The sequence below is a fragment of the Odontesthes bonariensis genome, chromosome 19, assembly GCF_027942865.1.
Source record: "Odontesthes bonariensis isolate fOdoBon6 chromosome 19, fOdoBon6.hap1, whole genome shotgun sequence".
NCBI lineage: Eukaryota > Metazoa > Chordata > Actinopteri > Atheriniformes > Atherinopsidae > Odontesthes > Odontesthes bonariensis.
Window position 1 is genome coordinate 16807176 of NC_134524.1, and position 19897 is coordinate 16827072.

A 19897-nucleotide genomic window follows, 5' to 3' on the forward strand; every position below is an offset into this window, starting at 1 on the left:
TTATGCTTTACAAAGCCATAATTACATATCACCAAATCCCTATTGCCGTTCCCTTGGTGTCTGGCAGGGATTATGTGGATGCAGTGTTAGTCTTGGTACAGGTTTTTAAAAAGAACAAAAATCAACCAGTTGCAGTAAATGAGGCGTTTCTCCATACATTGAAAAGGAAGCTTTGTGGGTATGCCGGGATAATAAACCCTCTTGTTCTTGGCTCAGTGGGGGTTGCAGTTCTCGAAGCCACTCAAGCGGGGTCGCTAATGGCCTTCTCATCGCTTCAGTTCAGTAACCCTCCCAGAGGAGGCTGCATGTTTACCAGGGGCCTCCCAAACTTGACACCCAGCACTCCCATTGGGCAGGATACAGCCCACAGAGCCAGCAGTCTGATTGGTTTGATCAATCTGAGGATGTTTTTCTTTTTACTTATGATTTGGTGTTAAATCTGATTACACTTACTTTGGCATGCTAATCAGGGAGGGCAGAAACACACAAGTTCAGAACACTCCCTCTCTTAGATTGAGTTCAAGTTTATGAGATGATTTACAGTGGACCCCTCCCCAGGCACACCAAAAATCACAATCTTCCTCACTTTGAAGAAACTGTAGCCTACTGTGAAGGAAAACTAGGGCAGACCATGCAAGCCTGTATTACATCTGCTCTGACCCTTCCAAATGTCCTCATTCTGTATTCTCCTCCCAAAATTGTGTCTGCCCTTTCCCCACAACAAAACAAAGGAGTGGAGAGCAGATAACTTGTAACATGGTGCTTTGGAACAGGGATTATCGCCCAAATTTCAGGATGGAAAACGGCCATATAGGGTCTTAATCAATACATGTAGAGATGGACTAAGGAGGCTGGGAATGGAGCAGAGAGGGATATGTTGGAAGATAAGTGTTCGAGACCACCAAAGCTCAGTAATCAGGCCGAACATGACAGCTTGTAGACCCAACCAATTATTTACCCCAGCCAAATCAATAGAACTCTCTCCGATAGATAGCCATCAGCTGCAGTATCTGGAACACATTCACAGCAGAAAACACAAGCACACACTGAGCGCTCTACTCGCTGCCCCTCTCACTCTCTGTCTATTTGCAAACACGCACATCTCCCTCCCAGACACTTACTTATCCGCCTTCCTTAGATATGAGACACAAATCATCTAATTATTAAACCTCTTTGCTGAGAAAAGAAGTGTTGTTGGTCAAAGAACCCGCAGGCATCACTGGGGCATGCAAACACGCACATCACCACTGGCCCGCGCCAAGGCCTCCCAGACAGGCAGAGGATACACGTATGTGGTGGTGAGTCGATGTGTGCAACCACAAGGGTTATGACCCCCACTGGAAGAGACACAGACCCCCAACTGAGACCCCCAGGGACAGCATCACAGCGAGTCTTGTCAGTAACGAGCAGTAACACACATTACAGTGCAGGTGACTCACAAAAAAAAAAAGAAAGAAAAAAGCTTGCGCTGCAGTTAAACGAGTCCCTGGGGAATTGGTTAGGAATGAGAGAAGCTCCTCAATCAGCGGATTGTCACTGTGTTACTTTCACCGCAGTGCGCCTGCCTGCACATCTAACCTCCTACCCTGCATCCAAAGGGCTCACCTTCACACTGCTCTGCTCACCCCCAACTTTCAACACCCAGTCCTTCTCCTGAGTCCTGATTCAGTTTTCCAACTCCAGATGTCATGGTCTAAAGCATTGATTCTGTTCCATTAACCTCTCCATTTCTTCTTTTAAGAAGGACATATTTCACTCTACACTACTATCAACTCTTTATTGGCATCCCTTTTACTTCATTATGTTCATCTTCTATTCTTACTCCCTACCCTTTTGCCACAGTTTCTTGGTTTAAGTCGTCGCTTCCTACCTACTTTTAGGTGCTCCACACTTACAGACACCTATTTCTGCCCCCTTCTTTCCCACCTGGAAGATGTCACATTAGTGAGTGATGATAAACCGCCCTGACGAAAGAGAGGGAGAGAGAGAAAAAGCTAACACCTGTGTTTAATCAAGAAAACAGGTAAAAGCCTCCTCCTGGAAATGTTTTGCAGAGATTGATGTGTTGGTTATTTAATACTAACTGATGCAGTGAGTAGCTCGTTAGAGCCATACCAAAGGACACATCCTGTGGTGGTGGAAAATATGGTACTCCGTTTCCATAAGGGTCAAATAATGGTCTGCATCAAGCAACCAAAACAGCAAAGGTGATTTCTGAAACTAATGAATCTTGGGTAAGAACTCCCCAACACATGATTAAAGCCTGGAAGCACAGTGGTGATCTTAAAAGGAGAAAATCTTTTGATGATCATGATTGGAGATCAATTAAACATTTGGTGAAATCAAACGAAAGAAGATCAACAGTAGAACTCATGACTATGTTTGATATTACAATTTCAAAAAGAAACTTCCACACACACACACAATGCAAAGACAACAGCTGGGATAAACAGCTGTATAGCCTACAGAAAACCACTGGGGCTCTTTCACTTGGTCAGGTCCAAGTTCAGAAACATTATGTGCCCAAAAAATGAGGTCAACGGACTTCTGTATTATACTGAATGACCAGTTTAATCCATCAATAGTTTAGGGTAGGGGCATATTCCAAAATGAAAGTGGCAGAATTCATTAGGCTCATGTTGGGGAGCTCATAACAGGCAACAGAACTTAACCCCACTGAGAATATTTGGGATGTACTGGAGAAGACACACGGCTCTCCCATCATTAAAACAAGATCTCAAAACATGATCAATGCAACTCTGGACAGAAATAAATGTTGTGACACTGCATGAGAATATCAAAAAGATGCCAAAGTGAATGTATGCCATACTAGATATTAAAATGTGTGGATTTTTTTTTCTTTTGGCCAAGTGGGCATGTCAGTAGACCTATGAATTAGTGAAAATATCCTCTCGTCTCCACCTCTTCTGCAGCACGTCCCACCTCTTAGTCAGATCATTTCCCCTCCGCTTGCCACCTCCTCTCCTTCCCTCACCCCTACTCCTACACATTTCCCATCTCTCCTCACTGCCTTCTTCTGTTACAACTGTGCCTGAATCTCACCCATTGCCTCCGTGTCTCACATTTTTTGGAGTCTGGACAGAACAAACAGCCTGTAACATGTGACGCCCCAGTTCTTGTCACATTTCTCCTCTGCCTGCTTGTCATCAGCTCTGGCCTGTTTCATTGAATGCAGGGGTGGTTTAGACCCAGTATGGTCAGGCCCGTGGGACCACGTTGGCTTTCATCATGTTCCATTGTGGTCCTTTGAAATTAGGACTCTTACTTGATGTCTGGGTGAGCTGCTAAGCTGCAGCCATGATTTTGGAGATTGTCTGCCAAATCCTCACCATAAATAGAACGGAAACACATAACAGGTTTATTCAGAGTTCATCAGGATGTTGACCTCTTTGTTGTTGTTTTTTTAACATCAGCGACTTCTAATCTTGAGGACTTAGGAATTTAATTTTTACTCAAAGTCAAGATTAGTGAACAGCTACATTGAGGGCAGAGTGATGGAAAAGAATAGTCCAAAATGTAAATGTTGAGGAATGAATACTAAAAAGTGCAAACTAAGGGCAAGAGGTAAAATAAATGTTTTGATTCGCTTCTCAGAAGATTTGAAAATACATGATTTGGATGTGACTCGGGAAGTGGGAAATGTGCATGTGTCCTAATGTAATTTTATTTTTCACATTTTGGATCTCGGGGAAATCTTGCAAAGGCAACAGGAGGTACGGGTGGACAGATGGAAAGAGGGAAATGTGCGTACTTAATCATTGGAGGGAAGAGTACGGGGGCAGCGGAGGAAAGGTGAGTAGGGGCAGCAGCATTTGGGGGTCGGGGTGAACATGTCGAACAGTTCCAAAATCACAGACACATCTGCTGTTCATCTTGAATGTTTCCAATAAGCTTTAAATGTTTCCTGAAGCCCTGTGAATGTGCACTGAGCTGCCAAGACAGAGGGGGGGGGGGGGGTTGATGGGTTGGTGTTTGATTTTCTTTGTGTGTGTGTTGAAAAAAATGTGGTCTCTCACCCCTTTTTCTCGTTAGACACTTCTATAAATTACCCAAACCTTCAGTGAGGTACAAAAGCAAGGGTACACAGCTCGACGGGCACACATCTACGCAGCAAGAAAGGCAAATAAGTGGCTTTTAATGTGCTCAGTGAGTCAGACAGAGAGGCAAATGCCAAGCACCCACAAGAGTACACAGCTGCTTCAAGCAAGTGTTGACAGCTATCTTTATAGGAATTAAATATTGCTCTGAACCCCACCCCAAGTAACCGCCACACACCTGTGACTCAGATCACTCAGGCTCAGACACCATGACATTAAATCAACATGTCCGCTTTTTGGCGCATCGCAGTGAGCACACACAAACCTGCGCATAATGTGCTTCACGTGAAACCACACACACACACCAGCACGCTGTCAGAAATGTGGACACACACCCTCAGAAGACAGATGTGTTGACGTCTTTACCCACGCACACACACGCACCCCATGTACAAACTCACACTCACAACAGCTTATATCCTCTTTCTGAGAGTTTGCCAGCAGCCAGCTGGTACTGTCATGTCTGATAGGCTTGAACAGAGACAGAGACGGAGACGAGGCTGGGAGAGGGACGAGGGAAGGACGGATGCAAGCATGCAAGCTGAGAAAATGTCTACAGCAGAATGTATTAGTAAGACTCTGTCTGGATGCGTGTGTTACTGATTTGGGAAAACTATCAAAGCCTGGCAACTCATTACACTGTCTCATTTGGGTCTACAGGGAGTATTCTCCAGCCCGCATTCCCAATCCCCCTACACTACAGAGCGTTTTCTCTATTTTTCAATGACCTGCAGTTTGTGTTTCCACTCTTGTCATGATTTTAATTAACTTTGTAATTTTCATGCAAACTAAATGTGATCACAAAAGTGATGAATGGTGCTCCGACATGTTGCATTAATACGAGGTGTTCTTGTAACAGCAAGAGGAAAAAACTCTGGATAAAATGTCCCGTTGAAGAAATAGAAATTTTTTGGGAGTTTAATGGCCACATAGATGGAGGCAGATAAGACTCTGACTTCTTAATGGAAAACTGAAGTGTCAGTTGAAGGTAAATGGTCGTTGACATTCAACATTGTTCTGTTCCAGACTCCTAATTTGAACTGTTTCTGTTTTCAGGAGGACCTTGGACTTTTTAACTGCCGACGGGGGAAAATATCATCAAACTGTCTGCAGTGTCTTAAGAGATTTCTACAAGTTGAGATGCAGACAAGCCTGTCAAGGTGTTTTTTTCCATTTGGCTCTCTACAGAAAGTCAAAAAGAATGCCTTGGAGAATGACGTGTCACATAACAAAAGTACGAATGGAATTTAGTCCAACTTGTATGAATTTGTTTTCCTTTTTCCCCCAGAAATACAAGCTGTAGGTCCCAACGTAAAGACATTGAATAAAACACCATTACGTGGTTAAGTCTCTGATACCGCTGCACCTCTGTGAGGTTATGCATCCATGCAGTATTGCTTAGGTAAATGCCAACGCTGACAGATGATATTAAGCAGGTATAATATTTGCCATATTTTGCAGCAGTGGCTCAGGTCATAGAGAGGATTTTCCACAACAGGATCACCCGACTCCTCCACTTACCGACATGTCATTGTGCCAGACCCTGACTCCAAAGCTGCATTGCTGGCAATTCCGAAACCCTATCCTAACATTTGCTAATTAGAATTTTAAAAAAAAGGACAGCAGAAGAGGGGACTTTGATTAGTTTAGCATGCATCTGGTTATAAACCAGCTCATCTGGAAAAATGAAAGTTTGTCCAGATGATGAATGAAGGGGAAATGTCAGCAGATTGTCTAAATAATTATACTCCACTCTGACAGGAAACATGACTGTCTGTAAACTGCATTTCATTGCATAGCTGATGGTACATTTCATTCAGCTCCACAAATATCAGCCGCACAGTGGGAAAGTTTTTTTTTTTCCATAGGGCCACACTGACAGAGTTAAAATAATGAAGGGGCCATACGTCAGACAGTTGAGTTGAAGCATGGGCACAGAATGCTAGCTGCCTCTGTTTTACAGTCTTTTTTTAGAATAATGTTTCAGAAAAACACTTACTCTGCCCCCCAAGCTTGTTGCACTGCACGTAGCTAACTCTTATTCCCATGCGGAAATAATTTTATTAGAGCAGAGCAACAGTCTGAAAATGCATTCAGCGACCATGAGTTGACACTTGGTGTTAATGGGCTGATATTTTTTTAGATTTCTGACACGTTTAGCCCTTTGACCAAAGAAACAGAAAAATATGTTAATAAGAGCAGCTTTATTTGGAACTTGGCTGTATTAAAATACACTTATGCTTAACTTTTTTAACAAAAAGATGCACACTATCACTTGTGCTTATTTTTTGTTGTTTCCAGATTCTTCTTCTTCTGTGTACCAAATGGGAACTGTGGGTCATGTGCAAAGCACCTAGCTCCATTTGAGTTACTTGAGGGGGGGACATGGAGACGTGATTGGACCCTAAACCACATTATCTGGGTGTGTTAGACCGTATTTCAGAAGTTTGATTTTGTAAGATTTTGGTCAAACTACATGCATATCAAAAGTCCAGTTTTGGTCTAACTTTTTTCTAGTTTCATATCAGTACAAATGTATGTGCAAGAGTTTTAGCTGGTCCATATTTTCCCTATTGATATATTTCACAGGGTAAGTTAACACTAACCTGTTCCTCTGGACCTTGGACATCAGTTTTTGGAGTTCCATCTAGTTGTCTATGATAATGACAAAATTCTAATCTGGACCAAAGTGGTAAACTCAACTGAGATGGTATATAGGGGCAAAACCTTACCGTGATTTCCTCTGTGAGCAACTAAAACTACCAAATATTACCACCAAACCAAAAAGTACAGCATACTGACAATAGTATCTATAGATATTTCCCTGATATGTAAATGGGGTTTTTCATAACTGGGAGAGAAGCTTATCTAGGCCACTATAAGCAGGTTATGAGAATTCACAAGTCTATCAAAATGAGCGATGTGCACAGAATCCAGCATTTGCACTGCATAAAAATGTTCTCAAAGTTGTATAGTTTTATTACATATTGGAACTTATGGGTACCATTTAATTATATAATGAAACTTTACAGCAAACTTTTTATGGCCACTATTTAAATTATATTACCAGTATTACTAAGGCCATTACCATTCCCTTACATTGAGTATGCATGCTATATTTTCAAAAGTCATTGTTATCGTAATGTAATTCCTATCATAAAGAACAGCCACATCACACATGTTCACTTTAGCATAACCAGCAGAAAGCAGTGACATTTGAACAGGATATTGTGAAGTCCAAGCAATCACAGCCTGGTAAGGGCCTCAGAGATTAACATCCATACAGAGTACCATCGCCTGTTGCATGTTTTATTCACAACCTCTCTCTGTGCATTACCATACATATTTATAGAGATAACTGCATTTACATGTGCATGGACACCTTGAGCACGTGCACGCACATACACAAACCTGCACACAAAAGTTCAGCCTGTCCCTAAGGGCTAAAGCTGCCATTTTAGTTCTTCGCAGTGGTTACTGTACACGTGTATCCCATGGAGCACACAGACATCCTTTGTGTGTGTGAGTGTGTGTGGGATTGAGATTGACTGATAGATGATGGCTGCAGGGCAGGTGGGCATTGAGTCATTTGCGGGTGTTGGGAGGTAGATGGATTGAGGGGAAATGGGTGGAAAATTTCAGGGCAAGGGAGGGGTGGAAGAGATGAAGTCAGGTAGATGTAGACTGTTGATCAGGCTGAGCCTCATGGGAAACTGGTTCTACCACTGCTTCGGGGCATGCTGTTCAAGGGACAAAGACTGACATGATGTGGGAAAGGGGAAGCAAGGCCGAAAGGGGAAGGGTAAAAAAGGAAAAATACGTGGTGATGGAAGAGATCTGAGTAACGGGGAGATGCAACAGTTGGAAAGTGTCGCTGTTTTGTTAATTATTCTGCCTTAGGTGCAGGGTAGAGGGCGTGCTACACTGGGGAATCTCTGGAACACCAAGCAGATGAGTAATGTCAAAGGAATCACAGATGAGAAAAGAAAGAGTAGGAAAAAAGGGACAAAAAATGAATGGGAAGAATAAGATATTACAACAGCTCTGCTATGAAATCAACAAGTGCTCTCTCATTTGGTTGAGCGCAGCCCTTTCACGATGGGTTTAGAAAGTCAGGTTTGAGATGGGGATGTAACTGCAGTCTTGTAAAAGAGGAAAAATCTCCATTCTCATGATCCCATCATCCCAAGCTCCTCTGTCTCTTTGTGTGCTACTACCCCCACCTTTCCTAAGCTGCACTACCATTCGCTCCAGCAAGACTTAAGATGGAGGGATTTTGCCTTCCTCTCCCACTGTGTCGGTTCATTTCTAGTGCAGAGTGCCATATGCAGAGCCCGCATCTATCAGCAAGGAGAAATAAGCTGCTATAAATGTCAAGGGGTCAAGTTGTGATATTATTCTGCTGTTAATGGCCCACCGTGTTGTAGGGCCTCTAATACCCCTGAAAATGACAGCTCAGGCAGCTACACCGAACATGTGTGTGCACATCACATCAAGGCTGCCAGACCACCTTGCACCTTCAATATGACATCAATTAATTATGGATTTGTGGATCAAATGAAGCCTTTCAAACCAAAAGAAATACTTTTTTTGTGGGTTTATCCACGACACAACTTTTGGACCTTTATTTCATTGTTCTACTGCGGCCCTTACTTTCTCTAAAGAACAACCAACACTTTGATGATGTGATTTTGCCATGAATAAATGTCATTTTATGGCATTTAGTGAAAGTGTTTGCATTTGGGAAGAAAATGATTAATTCAGTTGGCATTCATCAAAATTACATTAGTCTCGGGCTTATGCACTGCGGACTCTAGATGTACACCAAGAGACTTGTAAATTTTACTTCACTTTAATTCCAAAGTGGCCACAGGTGCAGCTTCATGCATTTATTAAAAGCACATTTAAATTTTTAAAAATGTTGAATGGCAGTGTGTTATGATGCCAATCTGGAGATTCAGTTAATGTCTCAACCCTTCTGCCACAACAAGCAGGAAAAGACTCACAGGACTTTAAAAGGAGCACTGTTCAGCCATACATGTTTGTATAGATCTCCACAGACTCAACTTTGAGATCAAACTGTTTATTGGACATGCAGTATACTGTAGGTTTAACATTACCTTTTCTTTCGGGATTAACGAGTGCAAGATTGCTAGTTCCTTGTGGAATATTAAAACAAAACACTGCTAAGTAAGTAGCTGGCTTTATTGGTCTCGGTTTAATGTCCATGCAAAATAAAGAGGAAGCAGTTATTGGCAATGTGGGCATGTGCTGAAATGAGGCTGATGAGATGGAGGCTGGCTCTCTCGTTTCAACTGATTTCAGTATTTGTGCCACAGACATCCACTTATTAAACCTAAAAAAAAAAAAAAAATAAAAAAAATGTCATAGCGCAGTTTAAGACTTGTGCATGATTGCATGCATTTAGGAGAGAACCTCTTTTATTTAAAATTTTTGAATGCAACTATTCAACCAAGCTGTGACAGATGTCACACCAGATGTCTTTCTGATAAGGTCTGATTCATCTTTTTTGCCTCAAGTGTCCCAGTGCTGTCCTTCATCCAGTTCTAATTTCACATGTTCTATTTACCATTTTATTAAAAACTCAAATGAAACACCAGTGGTAGAACAAAAACAGCATTGCCACAAAGCAAACATAGCTCAGAGGAAGGTCGAGTATTGCATTTTAAACCAATGTTTAAATTATCCATCCATCCATTCTCTGCTGCTTCTGCAGGGGTCGGGTCTCACTGGAGATACTGAGAAAATGTTCAACGAATGTGAACTACTGCACTGTTAGCTCAAGCTAGTTGTCATCCGGGGCTATCGGCGGCGCACGGCGATTAAGTCATCCCACTAGACGCGTGTGTAGAAAGCTCCCTTTGTCAGGTTGTGGTGTGGAGGGAGGACACGGATGCAGATTTTTCAAAACATAAAGGGTGATTTATTAACAAAAACTAAATGCAAACAAAAAGCGCAGCAACGCTGGATTCAAAAGACTTAACTGTGGAAAAATAAACAAAGAACTAAGCATGGCATGGAATAAATACTTAACTTGGGAAGGGTCGAGGAACATGGAACAAACAGGAATCATGCATGGAAGCCAAACAGGTCAGGTAGATAGACAAGGAACCAACGAACAGACAGGGTAGACAAGAGACTAAATAGAGGGCTGGGAGTGATTGGAGAGTGAGTGCAGCTGGAGACAATGGACTGGTGAGGGGAATGAACTAATTACCTGGGTGAGGGAAGTGAAGGGAAAAACCATGGCAAAACTAAAAACCAAGACATGAACTGAACACAAAAACGTAACTTAAAACATGATATTAAAAAACACAAGTCCATGGGTGTGACAGAGCCCCCCCCTCAAGGGGCGGTTCCCAGACGGCCCAAGGGAGGGGCTCGAAGCCGGTCAGGCGGGGGACCAGAAACGGGCATGTGGTACCGGCTTCGGGCAGCAGGAGGCAGTGGTCTGGCGGACGCCCAGACCGCAGGCGGCGTGAAAGGAACAGGCAGTGGTCTGGCGGACTCCCAGACGGCGTGGCAGGAACAGGCGGTGGTCTGGCGGACACCCAGACCCCCGATGACGTGGCAGCAGGCGGTGGTCCGGCGGACGCCCGGACCCCCGATGACGTGGCAGCAGGCGGTGGTCCGGCAGACGCCCGGACCCCCGACGACGTGGCAGCAGGCGGTGGTCTGGTTGGCACCCAGACTTCCGTTGGCGCGGCGGCAGGAGGTCCGATGGACGCCCAGACCTCCGTTGGCGCGGCGGCAGGAGACGGTGGTCCGGCGGACGCCCGGACCCCTGACGACATGGCAGCAGGCGGTGGTCCGGTTGGCACCCAGACTTCCGTCTGCGTGGCGGGAGGAGGAGCCGGGGACCATCCCACGGTCGGCCGGACATCCGGCGGGAGGGGAGCCCCCCCTTCAAGGGATGGATCCCAGACATCCCAAACGTCTGGGGGTGGGAGGGAGGGGCCCGAAGAGGTGAGTCCATGGCCGGGGCCCCATGGGCTCTGAGGCTTTGTCGGCCCCTGTAGCCTCTTTGTCAGGCTCGTGGTCAGGCCCTATGGCCTCTTGGTCAGGCCCTGAGGCCCCTTGGTCAGGCTCGGGGTCAGGCCCTGCGGCCTCTTGGTCAGGTTCTGGGTCGGGTTTGGGGTCAGGTCCTGAGGCCTCTGTGGCTGGGGCCAGCTCCTGGACGGCTGGGGCCAGCTCCTGGACGATTGGGGGTGATGGGTCTCTGGACACTGTGGCTGGGGGTGCTGGGTCTCTGGACACTGTGGCTGGGGCACTGGAATGAAAAATTGGAGAGGTGAGGGAAGTTGTGAGTCGTGCATGGAAGCCAAACAGGTCAGGTAGATAGACAAGGAACCAACAAACAGACAGGGGAGACAAGAGACTAAATAGAGGGCTGGGAGTGATTGGAGAGTGAGTGCAGCTGGAGACAATGGACTGGTGAGGGGAATGAACTAATTACCTGGGTGAGGGAAGTGAAGGGAAAAACCATGGCAAAACTAAAAACCAAGACATGAACTGAACACAAAAACGTAACTTAAAACATGATATTAAAAAACACAAGTCCATGGGCGTGACACCCTTTAGCCCCCCGATAGCCCCGGATAACAACAACACGGCAGCTATGAGCTAACAGTGCGATAGTACGCGTTCATTCATTCATTCGGCCTAAAGTATTGGTGACATAAAGACAGATAAGGCCTTATTTAGAGGCTGTGTTGTCTATGCCCTGTTCACTCCCGTTATGTGGATATACCGGATCTCGAGTAATCTTTCACCAAACTGTTATCAGTGAGTAGATGAACGTATTTTATGCCAGAAATAATAATAAAAAAAGAACTACCCCTGTAATTAAGTTTAGGAGCCACAAATTCTTTGTTAGGTTTAGGGAAATATTGTTATCAGTAATGATGCAGAACTATACAGATTCAAAGTGTTGGGAAAACTTAAGTTGAAGGCTAATCTCCAAACAGTAGATTGATTAATTCCGCTCCATAAAATATGTGACAACCCCTTTTATAAATCATATAACAATCTGTTCAGCTTACTTGAAAGTCCACTTAGCTCTACGTTTTGAAGGCCTTCCACTGTCATGTGTTTCATATTCTTAGTGTTGCTTTCTTTAAGTTTAATCTCCATTAGAAATGGTGTATGGTTGACTACCTCCCATCAAGAATCTTTCAAATGGAAAGACATAATTGCACTCTAACCATACTTACCCTTCTTTATAAAGCATAAACATGACCCGGACAACCTTGCAGGACGTCACATGACACCCTGTGATAATCAAGAAACCTCTTTAGAAAATTACACTAATTCTAGTTTTTCTTCTCTCTCAGTAACCCTCGTCCTTTTGCACTACCTGGTTTGATTTACGGTCGTCAAGGTAACCACTCCATTATATGCCTAAGAGCTCATAAAGAACAATGCAAGTCATATTTTTGACAAATTTCTGTATGGCTTGCAGGAAAATCACTGTCACCATAATTGTAATTATGTGTGTGTACCACAGCGTGATCACGTACTTGGGCACCTGGCGTGTATTTTTTAAATGGTCTGGTTCTGACAGCACAGACAAAGATGGAAGAATAAGCACTATACTGAAGTCTGTTCTATGCAGCTTTTTCTTACACTCCTGCTGTTTTCTGTTTTTTATATGAAGGCGATTCAAATTTTTTTTCACTTAATTTCTTTTTCAGACAGGTGGAGGTTGACACACAGGCACAAGAAAAACGTTCTGCACGGTTGGAACTCTATGAGCTCTGATGATACATACCAGTGAAATTCAAAAGGAGCAGCTCCTTTGCAGTGAGAGCAGATTCCTACTTTGCTGAAATGATGTGAGCAACACATAGACACAGTAACTACCCGGCAGGCTGTTGTATAAGCTATGCTCAGGCCTTTAGCATATTAAACAATATAATAGTCTGTTGTTATGCTGTACTGTGCTGAACATTAATTCTAACAGATGAGAGCTCAGGTGGACAGAAGGCAGAGAGAGGCTGCTTTAGTAGTGTGCTGTGGCCTCAGCTAAAATGAAGCAAGTGGATGCATTGGAGGTAGAAGAGGGAGCTTTAATACTGAAGGTTGAGTGGTTTATTACCCCAATTTTTACCATGAGGACACCATAAACATACATACAGAAAAAAAAGACCTTAGAAAGGGAAAGAAAAAGGAGAAAAGTGTGTAAGGCAGATAATCAGAGGGGGGAGGCGTGAGGAAGGGGAAGCAATCAAATGTCTGGTCATCTCTTTCCTTTTCACAGAAGCTATACTCCCGGCTCCACATTTGGACACATTAAGTTGCCTAAATTATTTCATAAGCATCTCGGCCCACACCACCAGCGAAGGAGGCATGCAAGAGAATGATGTAAAAGGCACTGATTAGACCTAATTATGAATCCTGATTAAGGCTTTTAATTAGTCGAGCCAGCACTTCAGCTGGAGAGGGCGGCAGAGATGGAGAAGACAGAGGGAGGGAGAGGATGGGAGCTTTAGGGATTTGAAGGGAAGTGGAAGAGGAAGAGTCTATATGGAGAAAACTGTTAGGTTAGATGTAAAGCAGTGCAGTGAACCAAATGAGGTGGATGGCACATTGTATTATAATACTGATACTATGTATCAATTTGAATAATATGACATCAAAAAAGCAGAGGGGAAGTGACACATTGGAAAATAAAATATTAGACATGTAGGAGAAAAGCTCGACTTTACTAGGTTTACAGGCACAAAATATTTCTGAAACAGATTTAGCACTTGATAGTTTTAGATGAGGCCCAACTTTATTTTAAAATAGTTGACGTTGACTTATGAAAGACACAATCTTTTTCAATAATACTGAGCAGGTAGTCTCTCAAAATATAACATGATGGTACAGCTATTTTTACAAAACTGCTTTGGAGGAATGAAATCTAAAAATAAAGCAAACCAGGCCTATAGTGATAAAATAAACTAAGCATGACAAGGCTGCCGATCTAAGAAACACAGTTAAATTAAGACTCTTTCAAGACATTGGTTAAATACTGCACACCAAAGCTGAACCTGATGGTTTATCCTTGGCTTTGAAAAGGAAATGAGCGGTTGTCAAAACCGTCACTTGTTTCTAAGCTTTAAAATATGCCTCAAAATCTTAATCAGCAGTTGGAATTGCTTAGTTGTCACCGACGAGTTGTCAGTACTCTTTTTAAACTAATAATTTGTAATATTTTGTTTTCTCAGTATCTCCGGTGCAGCATCGGACGGAAAAAAAAAAATGTTTCTCTAAATCAGTTGCGTTTCTGCAAAGTCAGCAAGCAGCCTTAATATCTCTGTCAAGTCCACAATGGATCAAATTCATTGTCATATCTTGTACCACAACACTACCAATAAGCCACTACAAACAGATACTCGAAACAATATCTACCTTGCGGTATCTATTCAGAGTGCTTTTTAATTTCTATTCATTGTAAGTAAACATCTCTATATGCTTTAATACTTTCTCACACTTGTTTTTGTCATTTATGCTAAATTGCTGCTACAGCCTTTTAATTAACTAATTAATTCAAATGGGGATGAATAAGGTTATCTGTCTCTCTATCTACTGTGAAACAGTAAGCTTTGCCTGCTCGCACCTGTACAAATGACTTGTGTTAAACTTAAAATGACTTAAAACAATAATAATAATAATTGTAATAATAATAATAAAAATTAAACTAGACTGCAGTTGATGCAATTTGATGATAGAAACAGGAAAAAATGTGAATTAAAGCAGCTGTATTGGGAGTTTGACTGTATCAATATACAACATATACGGTATGAGCAATTTGTAGATGATGACATTTAGCAATTTCTTTTTTGGGCAGGCTTCAGCTACTTTGCATTGGAAATAGTTGGCAACACTGGAGCTGATCACTCAGAGCAAAGTGAGCTTCTTCAGAGTGCGGCACCTCCACTAACTTCTGTTCACTTTCTATACTGTTTCATGTGAACTTTACCATTGAAAGTGCTGATAAAAACCATATGACACAAGAACGTCTTTACTGAATAAAGTTAGTCAAGCAGAGCCTTGTTTTACTTACTTGTTTGACTTTTCTGCTGTCAACTGACAAGCCACAAAACTGAGCATCAGTATGAACATCTAGTTAGCTTCTATCAGTCTGCAGAAATGGGATGAATTTCTCGGATTGTCTCAGCGTGGCTCTTAATTCAAGATACTTTTGGCAACTATACTCTGGTTACATTATAGCAAAACAAAGACGTGTGTTAAATGTGAAAATGTGTTTGCAATTGGTAACAGGATAGTTTCTTGTCTTTTGTGTCAAATCTCACAAAGGAATGACATTATACTAGCCTGATAAACCAGCCTAAATGGATTGGATGTCTAATTTAGTCTGGCACCGATCAATGGATACAACGGAACATTGTTGATGAGCACAACCCGTTGTCTTTCAAACCGCGTCTGTGCCTATAGGCCAACGCTCTGACCAATCAGCGCAACTGACTGTGACGTAGTAAGCGGGACAGAAAGCTTTGGTGGGAGGGGACTCTTCCAAAACTGATGCCAAGCACAGATTCTATAATAGGACAGATACGCCACTCACGGTGCATTTCCGGTTTCCAACGAGGCGATTTTGGTTGCAGTTCCACCCTCTTTCCACGTGGGGCGCCCAATTTTGGAGACCAGAATGAATGGAGTCCTATGGAGCTATACGCCCTTTCGTGCCCTTATCTCAAGATATAATTTTTTCTCTAGTAATTCGAATGTTGTTTTCGAAAAAGGGTGTTTAGAAAATACCCATGGCTGAGTTTTAGATTTTTAGAGCCACTCATTTGCTTAAAAAAAGGATTTGAAGTGTATATGACGTCATACATAGCGGGTCGACCAGCTGTCATTAGCACAATGCTAGCGCGTTGTGGACAACAAGAAGCCAACCAGTAAGAAATCAAAGCGATATATGTACTCGTTCAGTAGATTTTTTACTTGAAACCCATGTTGAGCTCTCAGAAACTACATTCAAATCTGAGCGCTCTTGAGGAGACTTAGGTGAAACTGACCATTTGTAGCATCTAGCTCCATAGGGCCCCATTCATTCTGGTCTCCACCGACGCTCCCAGTGGAATTCTGGTGGAACTGCAGCCAAAAAGCCGGTACAATGGGGCTTAATACAGAGTGGCAAGGCTGTTCGTTATAATGGCTGTGTGCCAAGGCTGAATCAAACGAGCACTGTTCCATTGCCGCCGCCATCTTTCTTGTTGTGCTTTCGCTTGTCTATGTTCGCTTCCACTGCCCAACGTCGCACTGCTCTGTCGTCACTCCCTCAAAACCCCGCACCAGAACCCTCTGGCCCGCCCGCGTTGATTCAAAACACATCTCTGCGTTGTGATTGGTTTAGTTGCCATCTGCCAGATTCAGGGCAGTATTTTCAAAATGACAAGTGGATCGAGGCCAGACCCAACCGCAGGCAAAACATTTTGCCGTCCAGCAGTTGGCGCTGGTTTTCCAGGCTAACATTATACTGCTTTTATTTTGGTTCAGTGTTGCTGCCTTGACTTTAACCTCAGGAGTGGCACGGCAACTAGCATCACTACTGTTTATAAATCATGTGACTGAGTGAATGTTGAAACATCTTTCAGTGGGTGCATTCATAATGGTGATGTAGGATAAAGCACACCTGTTCATTTAATACGTTGAATTATTTCCCCAAGTACAAGGAACCTTTGGTAGTTGCTTACTTAAAAGCACATAGTAGGGGCAGTTTGTAAATGTTTATAAAAAAAATAAATACAATTTTTTTTTAAATGGGCCAAAGTTAGTGGAACAAGGGTGGAACAACATTTTGACACTTCCCATGCACTTGCTCTCATGGCCATTAGAGTTTGCCTACTCTTGAAACTTAATTATAGGTCATTAGTCCTTGCAAACAGCCCAGGGGGTATGCACGCTTTAAAAAATAGGTTATTCCAAAACATTTTCAAAGGACAACAACCAAAGACACTTTCCATTGGAAAGACACCAACTGCAAATATGGTTTTGCATTTTTTAAGCATTTTACTGTGAAATTTAGCTTGAGGGGCACTAATGGAGTGTGGTCCTCTACCAAGGCCTCACATATTTAAAGACAGTAATCACCAGAAAATATTCCTTCTTTTTGTCATATTCCTCCTCAAGGAAAAAAATATGACACGTCGAAATATAATTTTAGTTTCTTAAGATTTACAAAAGCTTTTCTTTGCATGGAAGAAAGATAAACGTTTCCTGAATACAAATTCCCATTTCTGCTGCTGGGACTGTAAATTAGTCAACAGCTTCAATCATTAAACGACTCCTTTCTGATCAAAATTTCAGCTATACTACTACCAACTCTACAAATCAGACAAATAGGGATTCTAAACAAATTTTTTCCAAGACACAGTCAGATCTCAGCCACCATTCAGAGCCTTCAATTTGATCCAACTGAATACATCTGATCTAGATGTCCATAGGAGGTTCCATTTGGAGTACAGGGACACATGTTAAGTATGACCAACTCATCTGTACCTTCTATCAGGGAATAGTAGGGAGTGCTGACATCATCGATCTGCATGCATTCATCTCATCATACTGTGTAGAAAGCACTGAACCGCCTCTATGCTGTTGATGTTCACTTTTTGAAAGATCTTTGTTCCAACCTCTCAGTTGTGGCGTTCTTCTCCTCTGATCTTCCAACTTTCTTTCATTTCTAACATTTTTTTGCTTTTGTTTTACATCCCATCTGGACTTTTCCTTTTTTTCCCCCATTGAAATGACACACATTCTGTTTCTCTCCCTTCCCTCTCTCTGCTGCAGACCATTTGGCATAAACCTCCTCTCATCCCTCGCTCTCACCTCAATTTTCGGCTGTTGCATAATTAATTAGCAGCGCTGTTCACTATCAATGCAATTACTCCAGAGAATGGAGAAAGAGAGAAAGGGAGCGAGGGGGGGAAATAAAATGGGAGAACAGGCCCAAAATGAAGTTGCCACGGAAAACATGAAATGGAAAGAAGGAGAGACAGAAAGGGAGAGAGAGGGTCATTTTAGCTCTAACAGGGATGAAGTCAATATGGGCTAGAATCATAGTGGTAATTTTGAAAATGCAAAATCCATTTGGAGGCTCAAGGATCCAGATGGAGACAATACAGTCTTGGTTCAAAAGGGAATATCATACAAATCTTCAAATGAACAATGAACCTCACTGAGCATTTCAGACTTCCCCTATATATGTATTTGCCTGTATCAAATACAAGATAATCGATGAGTAAATTACACATCGCAGCGCTGTTTTTAAAATTTCCTTCCCGAGGCATACCTTACTGACTAAACATCTACAAATGCACATAAGTTGAAAGGCTCATGGCAGATTTATACATCTGAGTCATTATGAAAGTGTTTGCATGTGTGCAAGCCTAACGCCCATCTTGCAAATAATTCATAATTTCATGTCAACACTCCTCTGTTTAATCTTGTTTGGACAAAACCCAGACTCATTCCATTCAGGATCTGGCTCTGTAGATGGGGATGTGTTACACACAACCATGTGTGTTAGTTTACCGTGTGCTATGACCCTTAGAGCCTATTAATGAGAATAATGAGATATACTTTAGAGGTGTCAAATTTAGGATTTTCCCTTCACAGAAAAATGCATGTCTTGAGTTGGTGATTGTTTTTTTTTATTCTGATATTTATTCACATCACAGTTATGTAATAACTATTGCTGAAGGCTTTGATGTCATGAAAAGAATTGCGGCTGAACTAAGCAGACGTGGTTGAAATATAGGCAGTTTTTCAGCAATAAATACCAGATTCTGTGGGGGGAAAACTTGTTTTCTTTTGTGCAGATACATCTGCTCTCCGCTACATCACAGAGACTGGCTCAAAGGAAGGCTCTACAATTACAGGTCATAGTAAGGTGGCATATTTGTTAGTGACTAACACTGATAAGAACGGGAGCATTCATCAGAAAAAGCATTTCTCCTGCTGTCTGGTTTTTACCTGGCCTAACAGCTGGTGAATTGTTACCACAGAGAAGATATTTCAGTTTTATAGCAATAAAACCAACAGTGTCACCGAGCAGAGATGACAAATTATTTAGTGTCAGCAGCACCGTTTTCATTCTATGCCATTTACCAAAGCCCCTTGTAAAAAAAAAAAAAAAAAGAAAAAGGAAAGACTAAAAGTGAAAAATGCCACTGTAGAGCCTTTTCTCATTTCACATGGGAACTTTGGTCATTTACGTGCAAACGACCTTCAGCTGAGATTTAGCCAAAAGCCATTACTCACTTTGGGGCAATTAACACAAAGTCCGTGCATTCAAGGATCAATGCCATTTATCTGTCTTTAATATGTTTGTCAGTCATCATATTACACTGCTGATGCCGGGGTCCAGAATTTCATCCATGACTGAGGGATCTGCGAAGCGTGATGCATATGGAGCGGCTCACCATTCCAATTTGCCAACAGAGAGAAGATGTTCTCTAGAGTCTGACAACGCGTAAATGACAGATGGACTAATACGACTTAATTCCTTCTGCCTGTAAATCTTTGTCCTGTTCTTAACAGTGTAATTGCTATTCAAGCCGGGATGTGCTTTCACATGCAGTGCAACTGGTGCTGTTATTTGCTATTCTGGGCAACCTGTTTCACTGTCTGTCACGAGCTGTCAGGTCTATTTGATACAGTGGAAATATTAATCGTCTTTACACTGAAAATAATGAGCTGTTTATGTTAAAATTCTTCCAGTCGCCATTTCAGTCTGACTTGTTCCACTT